This window comes from Cricetulus griseus (genome assembly GCF_003668045.3).
Source record: "Cricetulus griseus strain 17A/GY chromosome 1 unlocalized genomic scaffold, alternate assembly CriGri-PICRH-1.0 chr1_1, whole genome shotgun sequence".
Lineage (NCBI taxonomy): Eukaryota > Metazoa > Chordata > Mammalia > Rodentia > Cricetidae > Cricetulus > Cricetulus griseus.
In genome coordinates, this window is record NW_023276807.1 from 43538619 (window position 1) to 43556019 (window position 17401).

Genomic DNA, 17401 nt, shown 5'->3' on the forward strand with positions numbered 1-17401 from the left:
TAAGCAGATTGTTGTATCTTCTTATATTTCACCTTTATGATTGTTAATTTTGGATACTTTACACTGTTAAGTTTTAATCTTCCTTTAGACTAAAAGTGGAATTGTAGGGGAACCTGTAGCCACACTTGCTTAGGGACTGGCTACAGGTCTGCCTGACCACACCTGCGAGGGCGTGGTCAGGGTGATGTAGAATGAGAGGTTCAGGGCTTTGTTTCAGTTTCGTTTTCCCTTTTCGGCTTGAGTACAGACTGCTACCACACTGGCTGGCTAGGTCGCTCTGTAAGTAAGACTTTTCCCTATTAAATACCCTTATATTTCTACTTGGCTCCATATTGGTAATTTCCCACTTTACTTCCTGGACCCATGAATTGTGCAATTGTGTGTTACTTAATTTCCATGAGTTTGTAGGTTTTCTGTAGTTTGTGTTGTTGTTGAATTCTAATTTTAAAGCATAGTGGTCTTATAAGACACAGGGGGTTATTTCAATTTTTTTGTACCTGTTGAGGTTTGCTATGTTGCCAAGTATGTGGTCAGTTTTAGAGAAGGTTCCATGTGGTGCTGAGAAGAAGGTAAATTGTTTTGTATTTGGATGCAATGTTCTATAGATATCTGTTAAATCCAATTGTGCCATAACTTCTATTAGTTCTTTTGTTTCTTTGTTAAGTTTCTGTCTGGTGTTCCTGTCCAGTGGTGAGAGTGGGGTGTTGAAATCTCCCACTATAAGTGTGTGCAGTTTTATGTGTGATTTGAGTTTTAGTAATGTTTCTTTTAGACACTTGGATGCCTTTGTATTTGGGGCATAAATGTTCAGAATTTAGACTTCTTCCTGATGGATTTCTCCTGTGGTGAGTAGGAGTGACCTTCTTAATCTCTTTTGACTGATTTTGGTTTAAAGTCCAATTTGGTAGATATTAGGATTTCTACCCCCACTTGTTTCTTGGGTCCATTTGATTGGAAGATCTTTCCCCAACCCTTAATTGTTAGGTACCTTCTGTTTTGAAGTTGAGGTGAGTTTCTTGTATGCAGCAGAGGGAAGGATTCTGTCTTCTTATCCATTCTGCTAATCTGTGTCTTTTTATAGGGGAGGCAAGACCATTAATGATGTTGTATATTGATGACCATTGATTATTGTTCATTCTTGTTTGTTTTTGATTTGGTGATGGTGGCGAGTTTATGTGTGGCATTCTATCCCTTTTTCCTTTTGGCTGTTTGTAAAGTAGGTTTATCTATTGCTTATACTTTTCTGGTTGTAATTAACTTCCTTGGGTTGCAGTTTTCCTTCCAGAACTTTCTGTAGGGCTGGATTGGTGGATATGTATTGTTTGAATCTGGTTTTGTCATGGAATATCTTGTTTTCTCCATCTATAATGATTGAAAGATTTGCTGGGTCTCTTAGTGTAGGTGTTCGGATCCTGCTGCCGAACTCCTACATTCACTATTGAATTTACCCTCCTAACACCTACCAAAAATAAGACTCTAGTTAAGTCACTGGGAAATAAATTCCTTCCTCCTCTGCCCCCACTACCAAGACAGCCTTAATGGCTTTATTTGCTTAGTACATTTGTTTTCTAGAGAAAACAAATGGCCTCAAACTGCCTCCTTGTAGGTGGAGAATTCCTATCCCGCAGACACTGTCAAATAAACACACTGAGGCTTATATTAATTGTAAATGTTCTGCCACTACCTCAAGTTTATTACTAAAAAGCACTTTTTTTAAGTTAACTGGTATTCCTTATTTACTCTGTGCCATGTGTCAGTACCTCATGCTCCCTCTGTGCTTGCCTGGTGACTCCTCTGACTCCACCCTTCCTCAACCCATCATTCTGAGTTTGGCTTTCACCCTAACCATATCCTATTCAGCTCTTGACCAGTCAGCTTCTCTATTAAACCAATCACAATGATATATAGTCACACGTTATACAGAAGGATTATTCCACAACACTTCCTCAACTTCACTTTTCCATGTAATCACTCCATGAATAGGCAGCAATGGACAATCGATAGTATAGCATATACTAGAGCATCCTCCATCTCTGTTTATACTTCTGATAGACATTGATGATGACAGAGTTGTTAGAATTGTCAGTACTGAACAAAAAATCAGTAATATCTGGTAAAGGAGGAGAAAATGTTGCATTTCAGATGGATAAGTGGGAAGAATTCTCTATAGCAGATATTTGAGCTGAGTTGCAATCTGAATCGGAAGGGGCTGACTATGAGAAGGCCGGCCAGATGTCAGAGATTTCAGTACAGAAGATGTGAAAAAACAAGCTCTGAATTGGACCATCTTCAACATACATTGCGTACTCAAGCAGGAACTTTACTTCTGGCTTTTGCTCAACATTTTTTTTAACATTATCATCACTGATTGTGTGATTACATCACTGATTCTGGTGAATGCATCACTGATTGTGATGACTGCATCACTGATTTGGGTGATTACATCATTGATTGTGGTGATTACGTCACTGATTTTGGTGATTACACCACTGATTGTGTTGATTACATTACTGATTGTGATGCTCCATCACTGATTACTATCACTAATACTTTTCTCACCTTGACATCCACATTAACACTCATTATTTGCATCTAGATTAAAATGCAATTCTCATGTTTTCTTTTCCTCCCTGTCATGTGGGGTGAACACCTTCTTGGGACTCTAACTATATTCTATTATTTTATATGACTATCTTCTATAAGTAAGGTATCATTTATATTATTAACACATATCCTTATAAACTATGTTTTCTGAGGACCAAGATAAGCAATTAAAAACTGCCAAGAGAGGGAGAATTAGTCTTCTCTAGAGAAGAGCCTCCTAAATGGTTATCCAATCCCAAGTTGTCAGCCCTAAAAAAAAAAATTAAAGCTATCTTAAATGGGCTAATGAGTTTAATTTATATATTCATATATTCACATATATAAGTATCAGTAATATTAGAGAATAAAAGACTGCAAATTTGAAAATAAGTGGGGGTGGGACATGGCAGGGGTTTGAGGGAGGAGGGAAGTTATGGATTATAGTTTAATTAAAAATTAATTCATTAATTTCTCAGGATATTTTTGCATTGCAGAGAAGCAGGGCCATTCCCAATTAATTTTTGCCAGGTGTGGAAGAGAGCTACATCTTTAACTGAAAAGCCGTATAAATGTGTGTCTGCAGTTCATCCTCTTTCACTTGAGTGACTCCTCTGGTACACTCTGATGTTCTACAATCTTGTCTGCTGTATAGTTTACTTTTCCATATTGATTCATGTACTTATGAAAAGATATTGTCTCCCACTTTATTATACATTTTAAAACAAATTAAACAAAGGCAGATGAGTCCCTCAGATATTTTACATTTTAAATTATAATACATTTGACACATAAAACTGAAATACAGCTGTCTGTTCTTAGCAGTTTAGGCTAACAATGTTAGGTATATTTAGAGAAAATATGCAGTTACACTGATTTATATATTTGGCAAGAAATCTTTTCTGAGTGATCAATAAATTTCAATTCATGAAAAAATAATGGTTATGGGGGCACTATTTATTATAGGTAATTTTAAGATGTATAGCTGATTTCAAGGAGGTCCACTTCCACCTAGCAGCTAATCAGAGGACTGTAACTATATTGTGACCATGGCATATGGGTCTTCACAGAAACAATAAATTTATTCAAATTTCACAAGGCAATATTTTGAACTGTTAACTGGGCATTTCCAGACAGGAAATACCTTCAACAGTCTCTTCTTGAAGAGCAGGTTTTAGTGCTGTTTTTATGTCATTTTAAGACATTTAGCAAACATGCCTATCTTTATATGATACATTTCTTTCACAAAGCTATTTTAAATCAAGCCAAGTACTGTCTGCTCTGCCTGAGGAGGAATTGCATCAGAATACATATGTTCTTGCTGTACAGTGCCTGTGATGCTGAAGAGGGCTCTTTTTAGTGTATGCTTAAGTACCTAACTATGGAGTCAATGAAAGCACTGATTTTTTGATTGTACCCCAAATAATTGAATTGGTAAGTACAAAGAAAGCAGATTAACCCATTTTTTTCACTCATAAACACATTCTTGGTACTGATTTTGTTTTATATTTATGTGTATGTACATAAATACATACACGTATGTCAATTTATATTAGAGTAAAAAATAAATGATTTGTTTCTAACAAAAGAATTCGTTCAGAAAAACAAGTGAACAACTTTCTCCTACAGGGTGTGTGGTGCAATATCTTGAACACAAAAAGTTACACAAAATATTTGTAGAACTTGTGTAAAACATTTGTTTATAAGCACACACTGTAATGTATTGAGGTATAGTGCACATAGATTGTCAGCTTCTAGTAGAATATGTTCAGTTTGCTCTGCAAACTGCTGTTTGTATTCTGGCTGCTCCCTTTGACTCTGAAGCACCACTTTCTTACTTGCATTATTAGTCTTGTTTCTCTATCATTCGGACATATTGAATGAGTTTCTCATTTTAAAATATTTTGTAATGTTATATACTTTATTTTATTATATGAGCATTCTGCTTGTGTGTATGTATGTATGTATGTATGTATGTATGTATGTATGTATGTGTACTATGTGCATTCCGACTGACAGTGGAGGTCAGAAAAGGCATGTGATCTCCTGGAACTGGAGTTATAGATGATTGTGAGCCACCGTATGTATGCTGGGAACTGAGCCCAGGTCATCTACATGGGCAATTAGTAATTTTAGCTTCTCAGCCATCTCTTCAGCCCCCAAATATTTTCATTTTTATTAAATGGTCATACTGTTTCTCAGTATTTGTTGTTGCTCATGCCACCCTCTGCTACCAACTCCACCCTCTTGGTTGTTTCCAAGGGCAGTCATCTAGCTATTCCCTATGGCAGCCTAAACATCAGGTCTTTCAGGCATCCTGTCTTTATTTCTATGCCAAAATAAAAATGAAGTCTACTTCATGTGTGAATCCAGCCACATACTTAAACCTATAATAGTATAGACATACCATATTATTATGTATGCATATTTTTGTATTTATTGTGCCCAATGTGCTATACAATTCTGAAGTAGGGTAATAAAATATTTTCTATGTTTCTAGCAATACCTTAGATCTTGGCTTGTAATATCCATCCAATAAGTAATTTTGAAAGAATAAATGAATTAAACAAGTGTAACTTAGACAAGAGTGTCTTTTCTCATGTAGTGCATCCCTGGTACCTAAAACATTGCTTAGAGTTCTGACTAATGCTCAAAACCTTTTTGTTTTTAGATGTATAGTGTTTGGAACTCAGTGAGTGTTTGTTTGAGTGACTAACCCAATCTTTACGAAATTCATTACATTACAATTTTTGTTTATAATAATAAAAGATATTCATGGTATACACAAATGGTCAGAAAGTGGATGATGGGGATGGGAAAAAGATGAGCAAAATGGAAACAAGATTAATAAAAATGTTCTACAAATAAATAATGTTTTTAGAGAACACTTATATAAGAGCATGATATCCCATTCTCTCAGATTTTGCATATGGTCATTTGTTCCAATGAAAATTAAAGAGGGAGGGATAATGTAGAGTGCTATTTGGGACAATTTTCAAATTGCAAGTCATATAGAAACCATCTTTTTAAGACATTATACTCAATCTAATACTTTCAATTTGTGTCTCATCAATTGATTTTCATCCACATAAATCATGCAGTAATTCTTATATCCATATAAGCAATTTTACACTTTTGGAGTTCCTATAAGCACCATTTAACATGTGAGTCCAAATAATAATTTATACTTATTGTTAAATCCCTTATTCCTGTCAGCTCTCATCTCTCTCTGATCACTATCACCCTCCTCTCCTCCCATCAGTGCTTTTCCCAGATTCATGACTTGTGATTTTATTCTGTGACCTATTTAGTTTAACCAGACCCATCTATACAACCCTTGTATCAGAAATACACATTGAAACTTTATTGGATCACAGATGGATACATAATTGATGTCTGTAACTATGACTTTTCCAGGACCTGACTGTAACAAATAGCATTCTGGTATAAATGCAATTAAGTACATAGCTTTAAAACAACAGTTAAATTTAGTTCTGTAAACCATCTTTGGAAAACTATGCTCGAGACTTTGTGATGACCGAAATAAATCTCATTCCCATTACAAGGTCAGAGTACTAATCAAATTGGAATAATACAATGACTATGGCATAGATTACATTACTATTGATTGGCAATAAAATAGCAAGTGCACTTTAACAACATTATTTTTTATAAGAATATTTAAAAGTCAACTTAAAACAAGTTGAGTGGAAAAAAGACCACAAATATATCTGTATCCCATTTGCTGGTAGAGGTAATCCCTTACTAACCCAAAAGGAAGACAGTATGGCTTCAGAGGTTTTAGAGTAAGTTCTGGGTGTCACCATGGGGATGAAGAATAGCACCCCTGGTTCAGCACCTTAGCTGAACAGACATTGTATTCCTCTTGGGAATATATCTGAGCTCATTGGGGAATGAGCTCTAATAACTTTCTCTATGGTAAATAGTTTCTCCTTTGGTAATAACTGGTCCTTGTTCCTCAAGTTCCAGCTACCTCTAGGACCATCCATCTGGCATTCAACCAGCATAATTTCCTTCCAATGCAGATCCTATGGCTAAGGATGGCTGCCTACCTTGTCATCCTTGATAAGAATACTTATTGAATCAATTTTTCATAGAGGCAATAACTGCTGCATAAGTTTTGTACCACACATTGAGGATTACTTATCACTACTGTATCTACCCAAGTAAGTTCTATAATTTTTTTTAGGAAAAGAGGACTAGGTTAATCACATCTCTGAATGCACAAGAAAATCAACACACACATGTTATAAATTTTGTGAAAATATCTTAAACGTTGACACAAGAATTTATAGAAATAATGTTTAGCACCCAAACACTAACCTCTGAGCAGTAGTTGGAAAACAACAACAACAACAAAACAAACATACAAAAAGAGCACATTCAATATACTCTTCAGCATTTTATATGAAAATAAGTTCTTAAAAACTTATTTCAGCATAATATGTTCATCATAATATTATAAATACCTATGTAAGACATAGAATAAAGGATTACCAGCCTACAATCCACAATGCCAAGAAGCTAGTAAACAAGGAGGACACTAAGAGAGACATACAAGCTCCCCTGGAGAAGGGAAAGGGACAAGATATCCTGAGCAAATTGGGGCCATGGGAGGAGGGGAGAGGGAACTAGGAGAATGAGAAGGGGAGAAGAGGAGAGGTGAGGAAGACATGATGGGCAGGGAGGTTGAGTCGGGGGAAGAATAGATGAAAACAAGAAAGGAGATACCATAATAGAGGGAGACATTTTAGGTTTAAAGAGAAATCAAGCACTAGGGAAATGTCTGGAGATCTACAAAGATGACACCAACTAACAATCTAAGCAACAGAGGAGAGGATACCTTAAATGCCCTCCCCTGATAATAAGATTGATGACTTACCTATAAGCCATCTTATAGCCTTCATCCAGCAGCTGGTGGAAGTAGAAGCAGACACCCACAGCTAATCACTGAACTGAACTGAAATCCAGTTGCAGAGAAGGACGAGTGATGAGAAGGGGTCCAGACCAGGCTGGTGAAACCCAGAAAAACAGCTGACCTGAACAAAGGGGAGCACTTGGTCCCCAGACTGAAAGCTGGGAAACCAGCATGGGACTGATCTAGACCCCAGGAATGTGGGTGTCATTGAGGAGAACTTGGAAATCTATGGGGTCTCCTGTAGTATATCAGTACTTATCCCTAGCATAGGTGTGGATTTGGGAGCCCATTCCACATAGAGGGATACTCCCTGAGCCAAGACACACAGACGGCAGTGGGTCTAGGCCCTATCCCAAAGGATATGATACACTCTGATGACACCCTATGGAAGGCCTTACCATCCAGGGGGGAGCAGAAAGGATATGTGATAGGTAGGGTTTTAGTTGGGGGAAGGTATGGGAGGAGAGGAGGGAGAGGGAACTGGGATTGGCATGTAAAACAATCTTATTTCCAATTCAAATTAAAAAATCTGCAACAAAAAAGTATTCAGCATAATATTATAAATACCTGTGTAAGTCAATAAATACAGCTATACTTAGCATTATAGTCTTTTAAATCAACATTAATGACTAAAATTCTAAGCAAATGACTAGTTGGACCTGTGTTGTTCTTTGGGGTTAGGGTATGCAAAAGTAGCACAAACACTCACATTGTCATCCAGAGGACAGATGGATTATGTGGCTGCAGTCCCAGCACAGTTTTCAGTAATTTTCACAACTTTTACTCTCATGTCTCAAAGTCAACTAACTACCCTTGAAATCTGCTGTTGTCCTATGATGTGGAATCATGGGGTTTTGAGCTAGGGAATAGCAGCAGTGAAATCCAATAAGAACAAAAACAAGAATTTACACTCAATGACATCCAAGACAGCAAGTAACACTGCCCCAGTAAAGTGAGCTAGTTGACTGGGAATAAACTTGTACACCATTCTGGAGGCAGCAGATCAAGGTACAGGAAGAAACAAAGGAAGGTGACCCCAGGATCTTTGGCACTTAGTGCTGTGACCCCAGGATCTTTGGCACTTAGTGCTGTGACCCCACACCTTAGAAAAGATCATCCATTAAAAACCACTTAAGTGCAGGATCCTTGAGTATCTGACTTTTGGTGAATCAGTTAGGTCAGAAGCAAACAGATTATCATAAAGGAAGACACTATATAGATAAATATAAAAACAGTAAATAAAGCAAACAATGGACATGTATTAATAGCTATTTAATTTAGGACTGCTGTTTATATATATTGCAGATGGGAAATTCAGCTTCAGTCTTAAGTTCAAATCTTATCTCTGTCATTGATATTCATATTCCCTTGCCCAAGTTTTGTGGTGGGGATTGAATCAAGGGCCTTGTACATGGAATCATAAGTAAGCACTTTAGTACTAAGATACATTCTTTATTTCATTTCTTGATTTTTAAAGTAGGGAAAAAAAGAATATCTAACTCACATTGGACTTGTAAAGATAAAATGAAGTGATGACCACTATTATGCAAATTAAGGAAAGCCAATATACGGATATTTATAACCGGTCATCATGCAGACAATAAGACACTATGGAGTACTTGGCTTTAAATGGGGCATCTATACAACACTCTTCCCTACCGCCAGGGCTCAGCACTGCATGCAGAATATCATGCAGAAAGAATGTAATTGACAATGGTAGAAGAGGACTGCTAGAAAAATTTGACAGATGTTATAAGGCTGTTGTAGACATGGACTCACAGTATCAGAAAATATGTACAATATTAGTATGGATGAGGGAGGGTCTTACGAAGCTCCACACCTAGCTGAAATGTTATTGATAATTGATGGCTGCTAGGGAAGGAAGAATGGCAGTTTTCTCCAGGGGTATATCTCCTGTCTATGCTCCAGTGGATGGCCCTGCAAATACTGGCATCAGTAAGTGGACTCAGTGGGCTTGAGAAGAGAACATGAATTTGGGAGAGGGAGTACTTCAGGGAAGGAGGGGCACATGGCAGTGGATGTGACAAAAATACATTATATGCTATATGAAATCGTGAAACAATAAATTTTAAAGGAAGGAAAAAATCAGCAAATATTGATTAAAGGTAAAAATAAGAAGACAGTTCAGCAATTAGGATCACTTGTTGCTCTTGCAGATAATGTAGGTTCAATTTCTATTGTGGCTCACAACTGTCCATAACTTCAATTCCAGGGAATCTGATGCTCTTTCTTTTCTCTGTCCTCTCAGGTCGCCAGGAATGCATGTGGTACACATAAATAAAATTATAAATATAAAATAAGTAAATTTAAAAATAAAATAAAAGGTAAAAGTAAAAACAAACAAAACAACAGAAAATAGAAAAGCAATTTGCAGCATGACATGGAAGTTTCATTCCCAGAGCAAAGCCAAAGTTCAGCTCTCTTACTACAACTAGTCAGGACCTGTCCCTAGCTACAGATCTCGTGAGTAACCAATGCTAATTTGAGAGCACTAAATTGAGATAATGCTTGGATAGTGAGGACACTGCTTGGGTGGGGGTTCAGAAAAGTTACAGGACAAGGAGAAACACCAGAAAATCTGTCACATTGAGTTTTATCCTCCAGAAGACAAAGGAATGGAGATTATAATGAATTTACAATTTCATTAGGTTTCAGGAGACCTGAGAGATACACATGTTGCACTCATAATATGACAAATTTTAACAATTACAGAAACCTGTCAACTTCATCTGTTATATAAAATAAGGTAACTGAACTTACTAACATAATTTTTTTAATAAACTTAGTTTTAACCATCAAATAGTCTTCCATTTTATTTTCAAGGTTTGGCTCCTGATAGGCATTCAATTCAGATGTTACAACATGTGTTTGTGGAGAGAAATTATACTTACACAAAAATCTGTTTCCATCAGTATAACAGAGAAATGAAGGGCAACATAGTGCCACCCATACAATCTGTATTTTTAAGTGTAAAGCTTAATATTGTTCTGAAATTAGAGTGACTCCCCCAGAAGGACAGAAGTAAATGCTATGTGAACATGTAATTCCCAGTGTGCCGCAAGGCTTCGGGGTCAATCCTGGGGAAGCAAGGTCTCCCTGTTGTCATTTTAAATAGCATTTCCACACTATGTAGGTCTAACCTTTGAAGATTTATGTATTTGATAAAAATGAGAAAATAGACTTTAGAGTACAAGTTCTATTTTTACTTCACGAGAATAGAGCAGACACATATTAAACAGTCATTAACCTGTATCTATGCTTTAGAATTTCTAAAAATGGCCTCCATTTACTCTCCTTCACTTGATTCTGAATGTCCTCTGCTGAGCAATGCTTATTTGGCTTTGATATTTATTATCAAACTCAAAGGCACACACTTTTTAACTTTTCATAAGCATTTTGAATAGCTCTCAACCAAACAGAAAAGGTTACAATACATGAACAAAGTAAGCTAAGATGGGACCAGGGGAAGCCAGCTGTTCCACAACAGGAGGTCAGAACCCTGCCTTCAAGTGGAAGACAAACTTTAGAAATGGCATAATCTTTGGACTTTCGGCTGCCAAAGATGAAGTTGTTTCTTTTCTCCATTTGAAAGGCAGGTCACTGAATTTTGTGATCTTTCCCTTGGAACACCTCACAAGATCAAGGCTTCCAAGAATAGATATTATAATTCTCCAGCCATGGATCACTCCTGTCTTCTAGGGGAATACATTTTTTGGTGAACAATTATCATCACTTATATTATAGAGTGGGAAAAGTTGTAGGTTGACTAGGGCAGACATTGAGAGCCACTGCCTGACTCCAGACTGGCTGGAAACCCTAATTCAAATACCAGGAGTAATTTAGATTATGAGAAATGTCAGCAAGTTCAGCTTCAGCCTCAGAGAAGATATTATAGAAGTACCTCTCTTGTGCAGCACTTCTGACTATCACAAAATGTACTCCTTGCCAAGAAAGCAGTTTCAGAAACAAGATCCTCCTTAAATCATTTTATACTGTATTTGTTCATCTGAGACTGGAAGCTAGTTTGTCAGGAACACTTTCGGTTGCATGTGACTTGAGCATCTGATCACTGGAAGCCACTCCATAGCATCCATTCAGGCCTAGGAGGGAATCTACTTCCCTTTTTTTTTTTTTTTTTTTTTTTTTTGGTCTTTTACCATCCTAGATCATTCTGCCTTCATAGACCCTATCCATTCTGCCTCCTGAGACTTCATGTTATCACAGCCATTGATAACCCCTTGCAAATGAAAATTTAATGTTTTTCCAAAGAAATTTCCCTGGGGAAACAAAATATTCTTAAGGATCCTTTGCATATATACTATGGATTATAGTTTAGTGTTTTTATGAGACTTTTCTAGTTTTTGTGCCTTCTCTTTTTTATTTATTCTTTAATTACTACTCATATCTACATATCCATTCCCCCTTGCTCTCCCATATTCCCCACCAATCCTCCCACCCAACCCTCAACTCTTCCCCAGGGATAGTGACGGGGGACCTTCAAAGTCCGTCATATCATTTGGGGGAGGGCCTAGGCCCTCCTTGCTGTATCTGGGCTGCAATAGTATCCCTCCATAGGGAATGGGCACCCAGAATCCATTTGTGCTCTAGGGATAAAGACTGGCTCTATTGTTAGATGTACCATATACTGTCTTGGCCTCTTAGCAGGCACCCTCATTCAGAGGGCTTGGTTTGGTCCAATGCTGTTTCCCCAGCTTTATGACTAGGATCTCCATGTTATCAGTAGGTCAGGTCCACTGTTTCTGCTGGGCTCTCCAGCCCTATCTTGGCTCCTTTGCTCATCCCTCCTCTCTCTCCACAACTGGATTCCAGTAGTATACTTCAGTGCTTAGGTGTGGGTGCCTGTTTCTGCTTCCAAAACTGCTGTATGAAGGCTCTCGGAATGGTAACCAAGGTAGGCGTCAATCTCATTATAGGGGAAGGGCATCAATGGCATTTTCTCCACCACTACCTGGTTTCTTAGTTGGGGTCATCCCTGTGAATCACCTCACATTTTCCCTGTGTCAAACCTCTCTCCATACCAGTACTGTCTCCTTCTATCAAGGCGTCTCCTTTCTTGACTTGCTCTATTCCTCCCCTGTCTCAGTCCTCTTGTTCTCCTCCCCCTCCCCCTTTTCCCTTCCCACTTCCTTCCTCTCCCCATCCCCGGGCTCCCACTTTGTTCAGGGGTTCTTGTCCCCATCCCCTTCATGAAGGGACTATGCAATCTTCTCTTGGGGTCCTCCTTGTTTACTATCTCCTCTAGCAGTGTGGATTGTAGACTGGTAATCCTTTGCTCTATATCTAAAAATTGAAAACAAGTGAGTACATATCATGTTTATCTTTTTGTGATTGAGTTACCTCATTCAGGATGGTTTCTTCTAGTTCCATCCATTTGCTTTCGAATTTCAAGATTCATTGCTTTTTGTCCCCCCGCCCCCGCTGAGTAATGGAGTTTCCATTGTGTATATGTACCACATTTTCTCTATCCGTTCTTCAGTTGAGGGGCATCTAGGTTGCTTTCAGGTTCTGGCTATTACAAATAATGCTGCTATGAACATAGTTGAACATATGACCCTATTGTATGAGTGTGCATTTTTTGGATATATGCACAAGAGAGAAACTGCTGGATCTTGAAGTAGACTGATTCCCATTTTCTTGAGAAACCACCATACTGATTTCCAAAGTGGTTGTACAAGTTTACACTCCAACCAGCAATGGAGGAGAGTTCCTCTTTCTCCACATCCTCTCCACCATAGATTGTCATTGGTATTATTGATTTTAGACATTCTGAAAGGAGTAAGATGTTATCTAAGAATGGTTTTGAATTACATTTCTCTGATGGCTAAGGATGTTTAGCACTTTCTCAAGTTTCTTTTAGCCGTTTTGGATTCCTCTGTTTAGAATTCTCTATTTAATTTTGCACTACTACTTTTAATTGCATTGTTTGGTGTTTTGGTGGCTAGCTTCTTGAGTTGATTGTATATTTTGGAGATCAGGCCTCTGTCCGATGTGGGGTTGGTGAATATCTTTTCCCGGTCTGTGGGCTGGTGTTTTGTCTTGCTGACTGTGTCCTTTGCCTTACAGAAGCTTCTCAGTTTCAAGAGGTCCCACTTATTAATTGTGGATCTCAGTGTTTGTGCTACTGGTGTTATGTTCAGAAAGCAGTCTCCTGTACCAATTTGTTCCAGGGTATACCACCTACCTTCTCTTCTAGGAGGTTCAGTGTGGCTGAATGTATGCTGAAGTCTTTGATCCATTTGGACTTAAGTTTTGTGCATGGCCATAAATATGGATCTAACTGCAATCTTCTACATGTCTGAATCCAGTTATGCCAACACCGTTTGTTGAAGATGCTTTCTTGTCAGTTTGTTTTATCCTATTCCAATGTGTTAGCATTTGTTTTAACTTATTATATTATTACCCCCTAGAAGCCTGTTTATTTTCTAATGAGAAACAGAAAGTGGTTGGAAGCCCCTGGTAATAGAGCTGCAATCAATTATGATCTTCCATGCAGCTGCTGGGAATCAAACCTAGCTCTTCTGGAAAATCCAGTGCTCTTAAACACTGAGCAATTGCCAAATAGTGGTGGCTCAAGCCTTTAATGCCAGTACTCAGGCAGCAGAGGTGAGCAGCTCTCTGTGAACTCAAGGCCAGCTTGGTTTACAGAGCTAGCTCCAGGAAAGTCTCCAAAGCTACACAGAGAAAGCCTGTCTTGAAAAACAACAACAACAACAACAACAACACAACAAAACATCCCCAAAGAAACAAGAAAGCAAACACAAAAACCAAAAAACAAACAGAACAAAACAAAAACCACTAAACATTTCTCCAGTTTCAAGTAGTATTGTTTTACTTATCCTGTTTCTAGTAGACTGTTGTATCTGAACATTATAAAAACAACATAAAAACTAACCTTATTTTACTAACTGCTGGCCTAAAACCACTGATCAACACAGATACTCTGGTGATCAACAGAGAAAGAACAAAATAAAATCAGGATGTGAGTTAGTTTCCAGAGTTTAATACTTGGAATAATGGTTTAAATAATAAAAAAAAGGAATTTTAATGAAACCATTGTGGGACTCCAAGGAGGAAAAAGAGCATTGAACTCCTAGCTCCTGATTAACTGAGACACAACCTCTGTTATGTCACCTGCTCTCCAAATCAGCACATTTTTTCATCTCTCCTCCAACAGCAGCTCTCCAGAGAGGGTGGGGCATGTCACCAGCCACATCAGAGCACAGCAAAAGCATTTTTTCAGTTTCCTCTTTACATAGTTAGGCGTTGCCATGCTACTTTCAAATGTTATTTTTGTTCCTATACAAAATACAAACACTACGGATTTTGGAAGAGTTTTCTTTGCACACAATTCAGTTCAGTACACTCATTGGCTTAGCATATTGAGTTCTTGACGTTAAGAAGAGGCTAAGTTGAATCTCATTTTCTTCTATGTTGCCAAGCTACTGAAAAGTAAACAACAAAATAAATTGGAGAAACAGTGGTTGACTGGCCATCAAACAAATGCATAAACCCCAATTAGTTGTTTCCTATTGCCTGAAAATGAAGTTTAATCTTTATAACCACACTTATGGTTATATAAAGAATCAAGAAGAGGATTAATTATTTTTATGAGGTGCTTTTCAGACACTCCATTCAGCAGGCTCTGAAGTCTGTTATGGAAACTTTGCAACCACAATTTGAGATGGACCACTTATTTCTCTTGGTAAAGGAATTCACTCCAAGTATATATATTGAAGTTTTATAGTGAATATAAAAATTGAGTGGCTTAACAATTAAATCCAATGAATAATAAAATCCATTCTTGATAAAATAAATGCACAGTGTTATTATGTTCGTATTACAGTCTTTTATTTCTGAGAATTGCCTTACTTTTTTTTTTTTTACTTCACTTTCTTCTATAGTGGGAGCAGTGATGCTTTTATTGTTTGATCTTATCCTGCCACACACACAATGTTTCCCAAGGATGGATCTCCGACTCATATTAGTTCTTTTTCCAGAAGGTTGAAGCCAAGCAATCTTTACTGCATGTCCCCGAAGAAGACAGGAAAACATGGGATCTTGGAATTTGTTAGAACCATGCTTTTAAACCACACGGACCTGATACATGGAAGAAAAGGGAGGTAGTGTAAGATGAAGAGATTTCCTAAAATTCTAAAGTGTACATTTACTTTCTTCTTGATATCCCACTGAATTGCATAAAACTAGCATAGTATACTGAAATTTATTTTCTATCTAAATTCTTTGAGGCTTTATTTATGTTTTCTGAAACCAGAAGAATTCTCACTAGTGCTTACTGTGATTCCACTGAATATTTGGAAATAAATAAGGACCAACATCTACCTATGGAAGGGAATATTCTCTCATCTTTTACCTCAGTATTTCTAAGAGATTTTTATTATTAAAAGATACTATGCTATTTAAAAATTTAAAAACTTACTTGAACAAAGTTACAGTATCTATTTATTTGTTTAGCATGTGCTTTCTAGATAATTATTTCTTGTGTTTCAGAGGTATCCTCGTGGTACCAGTTGTCTTCCATTACAAAATATTGACAATAAAAGCCATCTGTATGTGTGAGTCTGAGACAGTATAGAATAAACCATTTTCAACCTTAATTTCACCATTTTGTTCAATTTGTCCCAACAGAGTTCATGTCTAGAGATCAGGACCAAAATTTATTTTTCAGACTCTATCCACACCCATTATAATATGTTGTATTTTATCAAAGACAACAGGAGAGAGGAAACAATATAGAAATGGCTCAAAAAATTCTTAACCTTGAAGTACATTCCAGCCACTCTCCCCAAGGCATCATACTTGTGAGGCCCTGGAGAATCACCTCAAACACATGGCTGCACAGCTGACTGAGGAGGGTACATTTGAGCTTGAGACTCTTGATTTACTTCCCTCCAGTGCGTGAGTTTCAAAAGGACACAAGGCTGCTTATCTTCACTATGCTCAACCCCAGATTGAGGGTGCTGCTTCTATTTTATGGTGACTCTAATAAGATGGTTTCAGTACCTGTGCCATGGAAACTAAGCAGTTGTTCACTTGCAATCTGTTCTAGTCCCATCCGTATGAGCCTTCTGAGCAATCAACAAGATATCAACAATTCTATGTCTACTATTTCTGCTTCCAACTAAGTCTAGTTTAGAGTATAATTAAGAAGAAAAGGCTAATTTAGTGATGTTGTGAGTTTTGAAACTGAATCTGAAACTGCAGTATGTATGGAAAGGGAAAGTGGCAGATGATGTATTTTGTGGGTATAAATTTTGTTTTTGACAATCTCATGGTGGAACGGGCCACACAGTCTCTCATACAGAAGATGGCTCGAGAGAATGGAAGGTACTACAGTTCCTGCAAAGATGCCAATGTGTGCTGAGTTTCGGGGTTTCCCAAAGCAAGAATTGTAAAATCCACTGAAAGCCTCTAATGATTCCTTTTAAAACATGTTATAAATGAAGAGTTCTTGGGAAACAAAACTGAAAATAAAATAAAAATAGTTTTACAGAATATAGTGTAAACACATGCCTATGATTCTCATAATTATATGTAGTGAATTACATTGCTGATGTACTTTAAGATATGCATGCCAGATAATGATATTAATGTAATAAAGATGCTTCTCTAAGTGAAAAAAATGACAAGAAGTTTATATATTAGAAAAATCAAAGGGATTATATGTTCAAGCTTGACATTACTATTCTTTTTTTTTCTTTTATTAGTTCAAATTAGGAACAAGCTTGTTTCACATGTCAATCCCTTCTCCTTCTCCCCCCTTCCCCCCAACATCCCACCTGCCCCTAGCCATTGCTCCTCCACTCCCCAGGCAGGGTAAGG

The 17401-nt window shown here is 37.5% G+C and overlaps 1 long non-coding RNA gene across 2 annotated transcripts in view; it reads left to right on the forward strand.

The window, feature by feature from the left end:
• The first annotated feature begins 236 nt into the window (after positions 1 to 236).
• The window catches only part of LOC103159978, a 43468-nt gene continuing 26303 nt past the window's right edge, over positions 237 to 17401 (forward strand). For both annotated transcript variants that reach the window (XR_004772559.1, XR_003480257.2), the window contains exon 1: positions 237 to 279. This is a non-coding gene — a long non-coding RNA (uncharacterized LOC103159978). The remainder of the gene's footprint in view (positions 280 to 17401) is intronic.